General features: G+C 35.0%; 1 protein-coding gene and 1 pseudogene across 1 annotated transcript in view; both read left to right on the top strand.

Moving 5' to 3' along the window:
- LOC137625415 (leishmanolysin-like peptidase) overlaps positions 1 to 5,000 on the top strand; it is a 362,803-nt gene that overhangs the window by 44,565 nt on the left and 313,238 nt on the right. The window lies entirely within an intron of this gene.
- LOC137625424 (major facilitator superfamily domain-containing protein 6-like) overlaps positions 299 to 5,000 on the top strand; it is a 139,319-nt pseudogene continuing 134,617 nt past the window's right edge.

Raw genomic sequence — 5,000 nt, 5'->3', positions numbered from 1 at the left:
ATAGTAAAGTAGAGAGAGAGAGAGAGAGATATGGGGTGTATGCGGTTTTTTAAACCGCACGTGACTATCGGATTTCCGTGTCATTCTAATGGCCCAAAGGGAACTTCGATGAACGTCATGGGAATGTAGTTCTTCAGTGCAGACAGAATAAGTTCGATTTTCGCTCCACCGGCATATCAATGCCTCGCTCGATCGGCTTTTGTTTTTCTGTGCCATTGAATGAGATCTCAGCTGTGAAGAAAGAGTTTGTTACCCTGCGCGCGCAGGTGGGATTTGAAGCTGGTTTGTTTGCGCTGAGATGGCGCCAGGTGTTGACTCGGCTCTGTTTGAGGAGGAAGATGCAGGTTGGAGAGAGAGAGAGAGAGAGAGAGAGAGAGAGAGAGAGAGAGGGGTATTTTGGTAGTCTGACAATAAAAAATATCCCCATAAATATAGTTCTTTTTGTATCTTTATTTTTATTTATTTATTGGAATTTGCGTGGATGGTGTTTCCGTGAATTATTATTATTATTATTATTATTATTATTATTATTATTATTATTATTATTTGCAGATTTAAGATAATGATAGTATATACACCATAAGGTATATTCATTATATTCTCTCTCTCTCTCTCTCTCTCTCTCTCTCTCTCTCCGTTGTTTATAATACTGGTATTGATAGCTTTTCCCTTCCAACCCATGTCTCTCTCTCTCTCTCTCTCTCTCTCTCTCTCTCTCCAGTCCATGGTAACATTCCAAAAATATTTATAGACTTTCCATTCAGTTTTGATTTGCCTCCAATTTATGTATAGGTATCTCGCCTATTTAGGCCAATCTGATTCTGTAATTGGTGTGCTTGGGTTCAACTGCCAATTTTCATGTACAGTGAAAGAATCTGAAATTAACTGTACCGTAAAACTCTAATGAAACGAGAAACATCATTGAAAACTTGGATGTCAACCAGATAAGATCATCTCTCTGTAAGCGTTTGGCAACTCTGGGAAAGTGGGCGTGGTTTACATCGTAAACGCTAAACGAAAAGTCCAGTAATGGTCAGTGACATCTGTCGGTATGTTCTTGAAAATATCAAGTTAACTGCTCATTTTATATATATAAACACCTTTTAGATGTAATATAAGAGAGGGGTCGAGAGGAATTCTTAGTTTTTTAGAATATTATTCTTACACATGAACATAATTATAGCCTTCATTGGCCTAATTTACTTTGAAAACGCCATGAATTCTTTTACTGCCTCTGTGTTCCAGTCGTTTATTTAAGCAGGCTCATTTACTCTCAGTATAATCTCTGTAATTAGTGAGCTTATCACAGGTGGCAATGACTCCCTTGATGTCTTAATCATTCATTCTAATGGGATGACATTTGCATTCATGAAACGTTTGAGAGAGAGAGAGAGAGAGAGAGAGAGAATCCTTGATTGACCGGACTTCCGGTTGATGGGGTGAAAATAACCCCTTCTATTTTGAGAGACAATGAAACCGTGCATTGCTAATGATATGACGAAGGTCCTTGTGCTGGACGCCAGCTGATTGTACGAGAAAAAAGAGAAAATTAATTCTCTTTATTTTCCTGTAGTTATTTGTGTATCTGTATATCTATCCATTCACCCTAATCGAACGTTATATATAGAAAACCTTGTATAGTTTGTACTTGAGCAGATACGCTGTACTAATTTTTATAGGTTTTGTTGAGAATAATATAGTAGTAAGCTACATGGTTAGATTGCTATCAATCACAGTCTCTTTGTGTATTTATTTGTTTCAGTTTTTGTCTCGCATGTTTATGTATGTATTCATACTATATATGCTGTATATATATATATATATATATATATTATACTGCATATGTGTGTATTAGTTTAGGAGTCCAGTAAGAAAGAACGTAATATCTATAACTATACACACACACACATATATATATATATTTATATATATATATATATATATGTATATATATATATATATATATGTATATATTTGTGTGGTTTATATATATATACATATATATATATATATATATATATGTATTATGTAACAATGAAAGTAAGCGTTTGAAGAACAGCTTTGATTGAATTGAAGATGCTGAGATGGGAGAAGAGGCCAATGAAGAAAGGCAGCAGGATTTTTGCAAAGCATTGAGAAAAGAACTGAATTGTTTGTGGATGTTGAATGTGAGTGAGAGTGAATTGATTGATGCTGTTGATATGCATTTTTTTCTGTTTTGCTAATTTATAAAAATTGAAGTGAGTTGAGGGAAGATATATTTCAAAGGTTTTAAAGGTCGCTCGTGAATAATAATGCCCTAGAGACTGAGCATATATACAGTATCTATTGTATGACCAACGCCTAACCTAGGACCAGGGGGGGTCAGAATATGGCTGTTGTTGACTCAGTAGGTACCGTAGACTTATAGGCTTCCTAAAACTGCCACCCTTAGCTCACAAGGATGGCTAAGCTCCAGACACTTCTAGAAACTATCGATTATGAGGGGGTCTCGAAGCCTTGTCTAGCACATCTCCAGGCAGGGGACGTTACCAAGAGGCTACCACAGCCGAAGAGTATTCTGAGATGGTTTGGTTGTGTAGGAAGAATAGCCGATAATTCAGGGAAAAGAGTATGGGCTGATGAAGGCGTAAAAGTGTAGAACAAGTGTTGCGAAAAACATGTGCCTGCAGGATGGATTGTTCGACGTGCTGCTGATGATAATTATTGTGGAAGTTTTAATGCACCAGAGGGTCATCCATGATTACACCGTTAAATGGTGAATATGGAGGTGACTGTTGTTCTGTGTTTCTATGAGACCACTTTTTATACAGGGAAATATATGTACATACATACATATATATGTATATATATATATATATATATATACATATATATTGTGCGTGTGTGTGTGCGTATACTATTTAACTACATTTAAAAGGTAAAGAATAATGAATATTTCACTACATAATTTTTTGTCAACATTATGATAATTTTTCTGATCAGAAGGAGAGAGAGAGAGAGAGAGAGAGAGAGAGAGAGAGAGATTTTGATCATTTAGTTGACAAAGAAAGCCTTCAAAGCGAAGAGCAGTGGAACGCAGGTGGTGGCCTACTTGTTTGTTTCTTTGTTTGTTTGTGACGATCTCTTGATTGTTTGTTGACTTAATTGCATTATTCTTTTATTTATATTTTTTGTGTTTTTTGTTTGTTGGTTTCTTTGTTCTTACAAACGTGTCCTTTGTGTTTTTTTTTTTTTTTTTTTTTTTTTACAAGTTCCAATGTAAAGAACCAATAACTTTGAAGATTTATACAGTACATAGTTGATAACATTTGTATTATTATAAGTAACAAGTAACCTTTCAGTACAAGTAACATTCAAAGTAACGACCAACTTTTAAGTAACGTGGAACAATGATAGTAGCACAAGTAACACTTGAAGACAGTTTCAGGAAATGGTTTTAAATCTGAATCAGAAGACGGTCGCCTTTCTAGTAAGAGGACTCTCTCTCTCTCTCTCTCTCTCTCTCTCTCTCTCTCATTTTGTTTTAGATTTTTTTTAATTTTCTTCTCACTCTTCCTGTTTTTTCTTCATTTTTCTCTACACCTTTTTCTTATCTCATTCATTTCCTTTTATATTTTTTTTCGTTATTATCTCTCTCTCATACTGTTTCCTTTATTTTTCACTGTCACTTTTCTTTTTTCTCATTTTTTCTATACCTTTTCTTTTCTCTCTCTCTCTCTCTCTCTTCTCTCTCTCTCTCTCTCCTCTCTCTCTCTCTCATAAAGCTTACGTTGATAACTTTACATTCAGTGCCAAGAATGTAACTTATTATGTCCTCTCTCTCTCTCTCTTCTCTCTCTCTCTCATAAAGCTTACGTTGATAACTTTACATTCAGTGCCAAGAATGTAACTTATTATGTCCTCTCTCTCTCTCTCTCTCTCTCTCTCTCTCTCTCTCTGACTGAAGCATAGTCTGTGTTTTTGTACCCAGCAAATGCATTAATTTATTTTCATTTGCCGTTTTGTTTGCGTTGAAGAAACAGACAAAGTGCTTGCTGTTCGCCTGCTGGGTTGAACACATAATTTTGTTGGATGATGAGAATTCGGCAATAAGATATTTTTTTTTTTTTTTAAATACCAACTAATAGTTGATTTCAACTCTGACTGTGTTGATGGTTTATATGTGGAACCACCAATTTTTAGTATATATATATATATATATATATATGCGTAAAAATCACCGGAAAACGTGATGCTCAGATGCAGATGAACCACAGGGAAAATGAAAATACGAAATATACGATTAAGACCTGACTAGTTTCGTGATACTTCTTCAGAGGACTGAAGAAGTATTACGAAACTAGTCAAGACTTAATCGTATATTTCGTATTTTCATTTTCCCTGTGGTTCTTCTGCATATATATATATATATATATATATATTTATATATAAAAATATGTATATATACACATACACACACATATATATAATATATACACACACACATATATATATATATATATATACATACATACATACATCGTCTTCATTCGACCTTATTAGTTCCACTGTACAGCAGGGTTGGCCTCTCGAGTCAACGTTTTCCATCTATTTTTGTTCCTTGCATCCTCTTCCCCAATCCCACCCCACCCATTTCTTCCCTTACCACAATTGGCATGACCTTAGCTCTCTTGATTGGTTCCAACGCCTCTCTTCTCATTACATGGCCATAGTATCACAGAAGAGCTTCCCTAGCCATCGTTACATTGCATATAACACACATTCTTCTTATATCTTAACTCCAACCTCCTTTCCAATAGTGATTTTCCATCAATTCATCTTACCATCCTCATCTCGGTTTTCTGTAAAAGTTCCTCCTCTTTCCTCTTAAAGCCTGAGTTTCTACCCCATATAATGATATATTTTTTTCCTTTTTATGTGGTGACAGAAGAGTTTTGTCTTATGAGTTCCTAGTGTTTTTAAAGGTGAATTTTCAATTTGCAAGGTCGAGGATATAT

This window comes from Palaemon carinicauda, chromosome 32 (genome assembly GCF_036898095.1).
Source record: "Palaemon carinicauda isolate YSFRI2023 chromosome 32, ASM3689809v2, whole genome shotgun sequence".
NCBI classification, from domain to species: Eukaryota; Metazoa; Arthropoda; class Malacostraca; order Decapoda; family Palaemonidae; genus Palaemon; species Palaemon carinicauda.
Note: the sequence above shows the minus strand (reverse complement) of the source record. Positions and strands in the feature narration are given on the sequence as shown.